Below are 13,701 nucleotides of genomic sequence, written 5' to 3' on the forward strand. Positions count from 1 at the left end.
ATGATGTTTAGGAAAAAAAAAATCAGAGTCTTGAATAGTATTTGTTATTTTGTTATTCTATGACTGTTCTGATATTTTCAATGGTTTGATTTGAGATTCTTAATATTCAGCAGCAACCTGCATTTAATGTCTAAAGTATTACTGTAAAAACTTTTCAACTTTGTTTATTATTCATATATACTATATAAAGTAGAATGAGAATTTCCATCAAAAAATAGACTGAAGGTTTAATCAGACATCTACAGTGAAGTACACTAATGTACTTAAGTGAACTTTAGCGTGTACCTGGAATGTGTTTAGGAATCCTCTGAGGCAACTTTAATGTTAACTTGTCTTCCTTTACTGTTTCCTCCTTTTCTGCTTCTGCTAGTAGGCTAAGGGAGATTTAGTATTGCCTTTGTTTGACCTAGTGTGAGGACATAGGTGCTGCCATGACACAAATACTGCTGGAGTAGTGATGGACTCGAAAGCTCTTGTAGTATACAAGTAATATTTTTAGGAAGAGCAGGGAAGCTTTCCAGCACTCAGGCTCAGAAAATAATATGAAGAAGGCTTTGTGTGTTTGAAAACTTTCTATTTTGTTCTCCAGTGACAATAAGAAATAACAACAATTTTAAAAGGATCTGTTTTCTAAAAATACTGTTTTGCTTATTTACACTACAGGGTTTTTGCATCATATCACAAGGAGTAGTTCAAGTGTCTGGATTTTTTATCTCCATGCCTTTTTGGGTTTACTTTTCAGTTTGATTTTAACTCTGAACTTTCTTAATTTTATTGGAATAATAAAGGAATAATAAAGCATGCACTAGCTGTGGCCTCATTTCTGAGAAGTAGACTGCTATAACCTAGTTGTTGTGAAAATATTTAAAAATATCTGCTTTTCTATGTCAAGTCTCCTAATCTTTGCTCCAAATTCAAATTTAGGGGGTCTAACTCGAAACATGAAGAAAACTAACAGTAGGATAAAGCTGCTGTTTGGGTCTCCAACTCTGATGAGTTTAACCTTGAGATTCTAGTGAAAGACAATGCTTTCCTATGAACCTGAAGAGCGGGAGTTCTCTTATTTCTTGATTGGCAGTTAGGAATAAAGCAAGATTTAGGAATATTTACATAGATTGAGACTATTTTAGAAAGTGTCAATTTTAGCAAATTTTATTTTTACTTAATAACTTCTCTGGGAGGAAAAGCAAATGCTGAAAGAAGCTTATAACTCCTAAGGAGAAAATGATGGATGTTACAGAATATCTGGGTGGAACATTAACATCTAATTTAATTTCCCTTACTGCTTCTAGACAAACAGGCCATTTGCAGGGGAAAAAAAATGAGGAAATTGCTTGAAAAGAGTTATACAAACACTTTAGCCATTTATTTTGTGAAGTGTTAAATGTCAGTGCACACTGAAGTTCTGGTGGCTCAGAAGACTGATGTGACAACAATTAATATGATTAAAGCTTTTAACTGCAGTAACAACTGTTGTGTTGAACCATTTCTGTAGCCTTAATGCAACAGTAATTGGAAATACTGTGCTTTTGTTATGGGATAAAACAATCTGTGTATGTGTAAGCTGTCTATTAAATAAGTATTTTTCAGTCTATGCTTAAACTGAAAGTAGCTTTAACCAATGCTAAACAAGAATTCTGAAATATTTATGTATTTATAATTATGTATCCTACCCAGAATGCTGTTCCAAGCACTGTGTGCTGTACATTTGGATTTCAGAATCACACATCAATTAGCTGGAAACAAAATACTTTAGAATTACAGCTTTCATGACAGCAAAAAAACCAAGCCTGAAGTATCAGCCAAAACCTTTGTTATTAATTTTGTACATATGATTTTGCAGAATGATTAGTCCTTTAATAATTAACAATATGATTTTCACTTCAGTCATCTCTTGATCATCTATATTTTTGTGATTTTGGAAGGAATTTTGAGCATTCTGGTGATATGAAATTCTTCATCCTTTAAGACAGAAACCTCCCATGTGAAATGCTGATGGGGTCTTATAAATGGGATGGCTAAGAAGTTCCAGGAGCTTTTAAATTTTCAGATGTCCTTTATCTTGGTGTTTACATAAAAAATACAGATAATAGGTTTTAATGCTGTATTTAATGTTTAAAAATTGCAGTGAATTTTAATTTAATGAGTGAAATAGCTTTTCATGGGTGACATCTGAAGATGAATGTATTCATGCGGTTCTGAAATTAAATCCCTGATTATCTACTCTTCTAGCTTAGCTAGCCTGTAACGTAATGAACAAAAAGAGGAGATAAACTCTCTCCACTTTTAGGCAGTAATTAGTATCATTGAAAAAGACTCACTGTTTTCAGTTGGGAAAAACACTTGGGACTGAAGTTCCAAAAAGTTAATTGACAAAGAGTGATTTTTTTGTTAAACAAATGTAGAGTGTAAATTGAGGGAGAGGATTCCTTTTACTATTCACACTCATACCATTCATGATTCACTAATATCAATAAAATGAAGTACAAAGCTTTGATTTTCTTCTTGGTTACAAACACCAAGTGACTCCCTCAGAGAATTTATGCCAATATTAGAAGTAAGAAGATCATTATCATTATCTTGATTTCAGATGAACTCTTTGACTAGAAATATACTGGTTTACATTAAGAATCTACATGCTAGATAAAACCCTGTCTATGCCTAGGCTGAGTGAAGCTGTCCTGGCCTGCACCTGACAATTCATGTTAGAAGCCTTGTTGTAGGCAGCTGTGGTAGCTATCTGAGTAGCTATCTGATGGTCTGTGGCATATATACAGGAATTCTGCATCCTTTCATTGGAAAATACAGCTGACCAAAGATAATTAGCCGTGCTTCTTAATTATCGCTTTGTGGATATCAATGTTTTCAGAGGGTTTCCTCTCAAGCTCAAAGACTATTTGGTGTTAAGGGTGAATGTCATGTGGTAAAACCTCTCTCATCTTCTCTCCCTGGTGCTAGTTTAGGCAACAGTGATTCTGGCAAGATGAATGTGGGCAGTCAGTGTTTACACAGGCCATGAAGCTATTTTTCAATGCTTATAAAGGCATTAATTGAAAATTGGAAACAAACTGCCAAGCTCACCTAAGAGTGTTTGTATGCTGAAGAACATACTCAACTATAGTTGACAGGAAAAAAGGAGAAAAAAGAAACAGTGAAGGTTTATTTCCAAAGTGAGTAAGTTATCAGTCTTGGGAGAAATTAATGAGTTTCTATTGTTTCAGGAACAAAGGAATTCAATTACATGAATTCTAGCAACAGTACAGTAGTTTGTTTCAGATTTCTACTATTATGAAACTTTACTATGCTTCTCTAGATAGAATACTGAAATGAAGTCATTATCAGCTGTATTTATATACTTTTATTTTATTCAGCTAAAATTACCTTATTAAATTTTAGTAGAAAAATGACAATGCTTACCAACTGATGTAGTCATGAATCCATTCTAGTATGTCAGATTGATTACATTTGCCTTTTAAAATGTGTTTACAGGATTGTCATTAGTGTTTTGTGCTTATATTAAGAACATACTTAAACTGAATGCTCTACAGACTCATATCATCTAATTATAGTGTTTTAAAAAATATATTTTTTCCACATTGCTTCTGTCTTTAATTGTGTTCCTATTAAGAGTTTTATCATCTACTCCTGATTTATAAGCAGTGTTTATCTGTGAAGAACTGTAAGATTAAGATGCAATATTTTTCACAAACTGTATTTCCAACTAAAACTTCAAGAGTCTGGAATAGATCCCAGACAGTTTGCATTTAAATTATTTATTCTTCTGGAACCTGAACTATAAATGTGTTAAGAATCAGAAGGATAATTACAGTCTGTGAAATGGATACAGTGAGACTCACATTAGAGAAATTTGGAGGTCAGAAACACAAAGAACATAGTGATAGGCTGAGTTAATAGATTCTGAATAAATAGTTTACAGTTGAAAACTCTATTAAAATGATGGCATTATTTTTTATGAATGTTGATGATTGTGCTTGAAGAATAATGGAAGAAGAAATAATTTATCTGCCTTGGATGAAGCTGCAATGCTGAGATCAGGAAGCAAGACGTGCAACTGTGTATTCACTGCAAACCTCTGTCAATAAAGTTCTCACTCTCTCTCCAGAGCAGAACACAGAAAACACATGGCACTTTTCAACAGAACATAGCTCAAAAAAGTCTGAACAGATTTTCGTTACATAATATGACTGTTTCACTTCCAAATTTCAAAAATTTCTTGCTAATCACTGAAAACAATTACTTTCAGCAACTTTTTGTTCCGTACACTGGAAAATTAATATATATGTGGGAAGCATGTCCCAGCTGGCAATATTCCATACAATTGCTTTGATTCCTGTGTGAGGAGAATGAGTCTAGTTTGATATAAACTCTTACTCAGAGAAATGTATCTGCAGTTTGCTAAAACAAACCAGTATTACCTCCTTCTCAAGAAGTTATTTTTCTTCTAATCTTTTTTCTATCTCATCCTAAGCTTTATAACTATAGCTGTTTATATCAATCCTTGTATTAGAAAAAAGGTAAAGTTGAAATTAACCAAAGATTTATTTTTCTCACATCCAGATCTTATGTCTCCACAAAATACATCAGGTCATTTATATGAAAAAAATAACAATCTCTAGATTAATTCTTCTCTTTCATACGAATTTGCTGTTACAGGCATCTCAAGCTTGTTACCTTCCATTAGAAATTTTACTATGAACCTATAAGTTGCAGTAAAGACCACATTACAACCTATTGAAGCAGATATTTATATGACAGACCACGTGTGACATCTGGACAACATCACCATAACTGCCTGATGAACTAGACGTTCCCTAGGGCTGATGGACTTTCTTTTAGGGTGACAGGCTATCGATCACAAGGCTCCTTCTTACTCCAGTTTGGGTTAAGCTATAGACCACAACTTGTCCCTACATATTAACTTGTACAGTCCTGCTGGCATTGCCCCTTCAACTAATTACTGATGTTGGTCTTGCATGTTCTGTTTGCAAAGTGAACTGGTAGGCTTAAGCAAGATAGACTACAAATCATTTGTTATTTTATTCCTTAATTATATACTTGCAAAAAAGAGTAAAATTTAAAGAGTTGTGAACCAGAGAAAGGGTACAGCTTTTCTAGAACAGTTTTCATGACTCAGACATTCAGCCAGTTAATCTAAGTTCAATCATTTAAACTGATCTATTTAACTTTACATATTAGCTGAATTAGGGTATTTTTACACAACACATTTTCTTATTTCTTCTGTGAGGACCTTAACACAAACAGCTGCTAACTAGAACCTGGCAGCATAACATGGTTGCAAGTGTTAACACCAATACTATCAGTCCCTAAAAACTGTCAGTATATCCCATATAGAGTTAACTGTACTTTTTAATTTTTGGTAGGAGCACAGACATTTACATTAGTTAAAAAAAAAGTTAAGTAAGGATCTCAATTTACCAATAAAAATCTAGTTGCTCTCTTGTACCTATTTACTTTAATGAGACATAGAATAAGCTGATCAGCCAGCAGTGTGCCTAGGTGGCTAAGAGGATCAATGGCATTCTGGCTTGTATCAGAAACAGTGTAATCAGCAGGACCAGAGAAGTGATTTTCTCTCTGTACTTGACACTACTGAGGCCACATCTCAAATACTGTGTTCAGTTCTGGGCCCCTCACTACAAGAAGGACATGGAGGTGCTGGACCATGTCCAGAGACGGGCAATGAAGCTGGTGAAGGGTCTGGAGAACAAGTCTTAGGAGGACCCACTGAGGGAACTGAGGTTGTTTAGTCTGGAGAAAAGGAGGCTGAGGGGAGATGTGAAAGGAGGTTGTAGTGAGGTGGGAGTCAGCCTCTTCTCCCAAGTAACGAAAGATAAGACAAGATGGCTTCCAATTGTGCCAAAAGAGGTTTAGATTGGAGAACTTTTCACTGAGAGTGTTGTCAGATGCTGGAATGGGCTGCCCTGGGAGGTGGTGGAGTCACCATCCCTGGAGATATTTAAAAGACGTGTAGATGGGGTGCTGAGGGATATGGTTTGGTGATGGACTTGGCTGTGTGGTTGGACTTGACAATCTTCAAGGTCTTTTCAACTGAAATGATTCTATGATTCTGTGAATTTCCCGAGGTTTGCAAAAGTACTAGGATACTTACCTCCATCCTTAAATACCTAAAATCCACCGGACTACAAAAGATTAATATTATTTATTGCATTCACTAGATTTGTCAACTCTTCCCTAACAAGGTTCCAGCATTACATTAGGTGTAATGATTATGGCTTCAAAAGCACTCTGCCCCCTGGGTTTCTACCCACTTTATAAATATGGTTTGCCTTGATGATCTTAAAGGTCTTTTCCAACCAAAAGAATTTTATGATGTTATAATTCTGATAAATGAACTTGTAAGTCTCTACAATAACCTTTTCATACATGTAAGGTAGTAGGCTTATCCAAAGAATTGGAAAAATGTGAACAGAATTATGAAGGTGAAAAAGAATTCTTTACCCTCAACCAAACTTTAAGAGACATTAATACATTGAGAATAACTTTGCATCAAATTGAAAGCACTAAGTGGGTTGGACTAGATGATCTTTCAAGGTCCCTTCCAACACATAAAATTCTGTGATTCTGTGATTAGTTTGATACAGTGATGTAAATCTGAATTTAGTTAAGCCAGTGGGAATAGTAGCTCTTTCACTTTAAAAAAGTGAAATGGAGACATAATCATGGTGATATGATTATGTGTCCCATCTTTCATCTTGTCACCTAAAGGAGAAGCTGTGTTCCTTGGTATCAGACATGGATCTAGACCCAAAATATGACATGAGACAGAAACATTTATTTATCTCTATTATTTTCATATCTGATCAAGATTTCTCCCATAAAAGTGCAGTCTTAGTGTAACATCTTAACTGAAAAGATCATGAAACAGGCAAAACTTAGGCTTCTACCCTAAGTAAGACAGATCTGTTGGTTTATGATCAAAACTCAACTGTAATCCATGAAAATATAGAGATATATTCCCGTAACTGTGACAGTCTTCTTGGTATAAGGTCTTATCTCATTTTGCTGCAACCTACAGTACCTTTATTGATTCTCTTTCATTTTTAGGTGACTGGTAGTACAAGAATTACAATTAGAAACTAAGAGACATGGGAAGACAAAAGAAAGAAAAGTAGTACAGAAATTCATCTGAGGCAATGACAGTCTTGGCTACATTACATCACTATCCATACAAACTTGTACTCTAAATACTCTGTGATCCAACTCTTTCCTTAAATTTCCCCAGGAAACTTCTGATGGAACTACTGCATAGTAAGGATAATGACAGTTGGGAAACTATCCTCAGTGGTTCGCTGTAAACCTGGAAGGATACAAGTAGTATGGTTCAGAGCTTTTAGTGCTCTTCTGTTTTCTCCTTAATGGCTGTGATACTGGAACTAAGAGTATGTCTCTAAACCTGAGAAAGACAGCAAAATGGAAGGACTCAGCATGCTAAAGAAAGGTGTGAGAAAACATAGAACAATATTCTAGAAGACAAAGGAGGTTAATGGAGATGACAGTGAGCAACCACACAAATACATCAATGGCAACATAGGGTTGCTATTGAAAACCACACATATTTAAAGATGAATAACACAGTTTACATATAAAATAGATTATTTCCTGCTTGCTAGTAGAAGGTAAGGCTCAGCATTCACCATATCTACTCTTGAAAGCCATACTTTAAAGAAGATACGAATTTACTGGGAAGAGTTCAAAGGAAAGCATTAAGAATGACCAAAGGTCTGGCAAACATATACAATGAAGAAAGACTTGACAGAACCTGGGTGATTTACTGAAGACAGTAAAGACATTATAATGGTCTGCAAATGTAAAGTATTGTTGCAAAGAGGAAAGGAACAAACTTTCCACCACAGACAGGAAAAGAGTTAATGGCCTTAAGGTGTAACAAAGAAAAAACATCAAAGAGTAAGCAATTTAACACTAGGAAGGTTAAGTATGAGGACAGATAAACATTCAATAGATTCCCCTGGGAGGCTATGGAATCTTCACCAGGAGAGGTTTCTCAGAACAGGATAGGCAATAATCTATCCAGACTAGTTTAAATACAATTGATTCTGCCTTGAGGCAGGAGGATGGACAAGATGACCACTCCATATCCTTCAAAGCCGAATGCTGTATACTCTGTGAATTACAAGACAAAGATTTATTGTTGAAAAGAGTACAAAGTTTATTTAATCTACCTTTTTAAAGGACACAACCCTGCTTCAATTTTCAATAAATCAAATAAATTTATTGAATAAATTCAATAAATATAACAATTAGGTTGAAACTTACCAATAATGCTTTTGTTATAATCTGAATTGGCTAGGCTCTAAAATGCAGCAGAACCTCTGTTAGCTATCATTATTAATTATTCTCAAACTCAGTATGTCTGGGTATTAATGTCAATGAGAGCAATGTCAATGTCACTTCTCAGTACAGACTTAGCAACAACAAAGTTGCAGCAGGACTTGACCAGTACTCAATCACATGTATATTTACTAGTGTGTTATTACCTCTATATAGAAAAAGAAATGAGTGTACAATTATGAAACTAAATCAAGCAAACACAGCTTATTAATCAGGCTTATTGATTGCTTTATATACACTCTTTAACCCTCTGACTCCTTTAACTGTCAACTGCAATTGCAACTGTCATTTATAATTGTTCTTATCATTGCCTATATGATCAGATCAGCAAGTCTATCAGCACAGTGTAATCTTGTCTCCCAATGCTAGCAGTTAAATCTTCTGGTTACAGTTGTTAAAAAAACCCAAATCCTTCATTTATGACATACACAGTGTAACTATCTTGCCCTTTAACTTACAGTATCATATTCTTTACTTTCATGGCGGAGGAAGAAATTGCATACTTTATGCAGAAGATACATAGAAATGCAACCACTTGCAGTTAATAACTATGTTAATAAGGCAAATTGATGATCACGCTTTTCCTTGTAGAGAAAAAAATATCCGGACATTTCTTATTGACAGGACTTTATCTTTTTATGGCTGCTGGTAGGAATGTTTTTGTCACCTATTTTTCTACTAGAACTACATTTCACATCAAAGCATCTAAATATCTTTGAAAGTCAAGCCCTATATGTCTGAATACAGACATCTGAAGGCAAAGGATCCTCAAGAAAGTATTTCTCATACGTAACCTGTAAAAGTAGAATTATAGAAGTTTAGTTGTGTTAGATAGTGTCTCTTGGTCAGATTAAGCTTCTGCTAACAAGATATTAGCTGTTTGGTAATATACTTGTAGTGGTTTTTCTTCATTGCTTATCATCCTGTGAAAGATGTTACAGCATAATTGGCAGTTATACTGCATAGCTTGCTAGCTGCAAAACAGAAGAGCGGAACACAGTAGTATGACTGATTTGACTGTGACAAACCATAACGGCCCTTTGACTTTTGCAAAAAGTCAGAATGCAATAAATGAGATAAAAAATTATTTTTCCAGAGCTTTAAAAGATATTTTCTTTTAAGTATCTATCATTCAGAATAATGTGTATTCTTAATTTTTGCTAGCAACATTCAACAAATGGAATCCATGGTACTTTAAAATATCCACATGCATGTGTGCATGTGTTAAGAATAACTCAGTTGTATCAACATCAACTATATTCATTGAATACCAAGTCATGAAGGGTAACCTATTTTGCAAGAAGACTATAAGTAGGTAGTTTTGTCTCTGTTATAGCAATCATGGATGCAGCTCTTTCAACTCTGTATTTTGGATGACATTTTAATAAATTGATCTAGTAAATTTTGCTAACAGTGCAGGCAGTAGTTGTGGTTTTTGCATTAATTTGCTGGCCATGGCAACACTGTATTTGGTAACATGTTGTGATATTTACTCATGAAACAGGATACAAGGGAACAAAAAAGGCATTGAACCACATTTAAATTTACAGCTCCACCTACAGAACATTTTATAACATAATTGAAATTCTGGTGTTTTGTGTATCCTTGTGTGCACATCTACAATGTTTCATGAGACAAATTTAGCCTAGTGCCATGTAAAGCTCATTGGCTAATACGACACACATAGCATCACCACCACTGTTCCTGATATTCAAGCATAAATAGTGTCTTCATACTCAGCTGTGCATCTCTGTTGCATACGGCAGTCGTAAATGCCTGTAATGCAAGGGGTGAGTTCAAGTGGAGGATCTGAAGCCATTTTGACCTCAAAGTCCATTCATGCCTGAAGATGTCAGTGATGTCTTAGTAGTGCACTGAGGTTACTAACAGTAAATGTCAAGATTTGAAATTGGTTACACTGTAGGTTATATTATAATGCTAACGTGAAATTTATTAACACTCTATGCTTTCCATTGGCCCTAAAGCTTTTTCTTTTCAGAAATCAATGATAAATACTGTAACATAGGCCACATTGTTTTTGTGTATAATCATATTTTGTAAGCTATCATGATGTAGCCTACTTGAAATAGTCACAACTCTTAAAAGGCCAACATTTAAACTTTGCATGATTATGTTTGTTGGGAGTACAATTTCACCATTCATGACCAAGGTGTTACAAACACTGCCAAAATCTTCCTCAATCTTTTTGCATAATGGACAAATAAACAATGCTGTGTGAAATAAAAACATGTACTGCAAAATATGTCATCTTCCAAAATGATTTCTGATTTTCCATTTAACAGTCTCATCCTATTAATAATCAGATAAATGGGCAACATTAGGTTCATTACACCAGAGGCTTAAAGGTCTTGGCTGAAAAAAAGGAAACTCATTATTATCTCCCACATTTCTGAAAAATGAAGAATGGGTCGGATATGAAGAGTTACATAGTAAAAGTTGTAGTGAAAGAAGATCATGTTGCTGCTTTGTGTTCCTCATGGATGAGGCAAAGTACACTGACCTTAGGACTCTGCTTGCACTGAACGGGTGATATATGACAATGCAAAAAGAAATTCAGTAATTGAAGCTTTGAATTTAATCTGGCAGAAGACTGACTAAAGATTTCAGAACTGTGATAGCATTCACAATTTGAAATTTACTAAAGAAAAACGGTGAGGAGAAAGCAAAACAGTGAGAAGACAATACGGGAGTCGAAGGTGTCATTCGAAATCCAGACTCAATGTTATTGGGACGTGAGCTTACACAGAACCAGAAATCTAGATGCTGTATTCATTCATCATCATTTTTTGAAGGGATTAATTTGAAAATTCTTCTGGAGAACAACAATATACATAATGTTGTTAAAGAAAATGAATGCCCTTAAAAAGATTCCTCATGTACATGTCACAGTTGTGAATACTCCAGTAATCAAAGTTTGGAAATGTAGGCAATTCATTAGAAATTAATTTTAACAATTGAAAGTTACTTGGGGTAAAGTGTGAGGGAGAAGGGAAAAAAATTAAGATTATGACTACAATAAAGCCCTTGAACACATTGGTATTTTGTACTGACACAGTATTACACAGTACTGACAAGGCTGTGCTTTAAACTGCTGTTCAAGATGCCTTCACACTACACTAGGTATATTCCAGTTTGGCTAGTGTAATACCATTGATTTCTTCCAGTACCATTACAATAGTCAGAGACCATTTTGTGTCTGTTGTAGGTATAGTTATGTTGGCAGGTGTTTGCTGTAAGCATAGCTTTAATTTACAGACTTTTCACGGAAAGTGTGCAACAGACTTTAACCCAATGTAGAAGCGTAAGACATATCTTACCTCTATAAAGCCCAGACCTCAATGTTGGTTACATATGTTTGCACTGGAGAAAGAAGTTTTATTTTTCTTATAACTTTTTATGAAATACCAGCAGTATCAACAATGACATACAAATCAGATGAGCATACCTTGACACACTCAAGAAGAGCTCCCCAAATTATCACTGTGCTAGTATGACTTGAAAGGGAAACATGGATGTTTTTATAAAATGCCTAAGCATCTCTTACATTTGGAAGGCAATAAACAGTCTTTTGTGGCAAATCATGCAAGGATTGGTGTTGCTAAAAAAACCAAATGGGAATAAAGTTTTCCCTGTGACTGCTGATTAGCAATATAAGAGAATGGTCGCATCCAGATTCTGTGCCACAGTGTATTTGCCTTGGCTTGGCAAATTGCCCTTGAAATGATCTCTCTGCTAACAGAGAGCTTGTGCTACAGCAAGTGTTCTGCCTACTGCTCTCCGTGAATAGGGATTGCAGTTAGGACAAAAGAGAAATGAAGCAATCAGAACCTACTTTTATGCAGGCTTAGTTTAGCATTTTTTCATCCTGTACAGTACATATACCATATACATTTTGAAAATAGAATCACTTAAGAGTTAACATCTGCTTATCTGGTAACACTACATTAAAGCTCTCATTTGTATTGAGCAGAAATTTGTTATTTGCAATAACTATTGACTTGGGAGAGCACTTCTGCTTATTACAATAAAATCCTTTTTCTGTTTTCTTCAAAAGTCAAAGACACCGTAATGGAAGGTATTGCTTATGAACTGATGCAATATATATCAGCAAGTGCTAGATGTTAATGATTAATGGTTGCAAAGAGGAAAGGATGTGCTAAGAACAGCATTCCATGCCTATTAATCAAATTTACTGCCTCCATTGTGTCTTTACAGGTTAGTGGAACTGTAATGCATATCAGATAAATAGTTTTCTGCTGTTATTAATCTAATTTTTATCATAAAACACCTTTTAATCATGCTATCATTACATAAATAATTTCTCTAGGACAATTTCTCTAGGTTCTGTCTAACTTTTACAGCACACCTTTTAGTTATGGGAAATTTCTGTCTCATTTGGCTTGTGCAACCCTACATTTAGGATTAGTCAAATGCAAGGTAACTGTTCTGCTCCCAGTTGAAGTCATATTATTCTCTAAATACCATAGGTGGGGCAGTATAAATGCAAAACAACATCCTAAAGATAAAATGGTAAAAGAAAAGGACAGCAGAGAGCATGTGTCCATGGCTCAGCCTTCCTCTTAGCTTCTTCCCTGCAGCGAGTAGTACTGTACAACTTTGTTCTTTACACTTTATAAAACTACACTTTACATGCCTTTTCTATAAATATTTCTGTATAATTGCTTTGCTTTATTAAATCTGATAGACACAAAAATATTTTAAATCAAACTTTCTTTACTTACATCTGAGATGCATATTTTTTATAGGACAGTATGACTATAATAGTGTATATTAGTAACACCTATTATTTTTATATTACCTCTTAGTAAAGATTCCAAATGTAATAATAAAGTTTGTTGACTCCTTAGAGAAAAATAGAACTACTTATGATGACTTCTTTACTTATAGTTGTCAACAATCACATTTCCTGTAGAACAGGAACCAATACTCTAATGTTGGAGCACTGATTTATCTGTTTGTTTCTGTTTTCTGAATATAATCTTAATTTCTTCTTTTCTCTCTAGATTGATGGTGACGCACTACAGAAAGAAAAAATTATAAGTGTGGAAAAGACTAAACAATCATGTCACTGCCAAGCACATTACACTGTACTTGTGTATACCATCTAATTTGATTTAAACAATGTTCATAAATCACAGCGATTAGCCTTCCTCAGAAATGAGACATACATTATTAAATCCACCACACAGATCCTAGTCACATGTGTGATACTGTTTCATAAACTGCACATGTTGGTGAAGACTGGTG

The 13,701-nt window shown here is 34.7% G+C and overlaps 1 protein-coding gene across 1 annotated transcript in view; it reads right to left on the reverse strand.

The window, feature by feature from the left end:
* Positions 1-13,701, reverse strand: part of EPHA6 (EPH receptor A6) — a 497,763-nt gene that overhangs the window by 86,587 nt on the left and 397,475 nt on the right. The gene's annotated exons all lie outside the window — the stretch shown is intronic.

Source organism: Colius striatus, chromosome 1 (genome assembly GCF_028858725.1).
Source record: "Colius striatus isolate bColStr4 chromosome 1, bColStr4.1.hap1, whole genome shotgun sequence".
Classification (NCBI taxonomy): domain Eukaryota; kingdom Metazoa; phylum Chordata; class Aves; order Coliiformes; family Coliidae; genus Colius; species Colius striatus.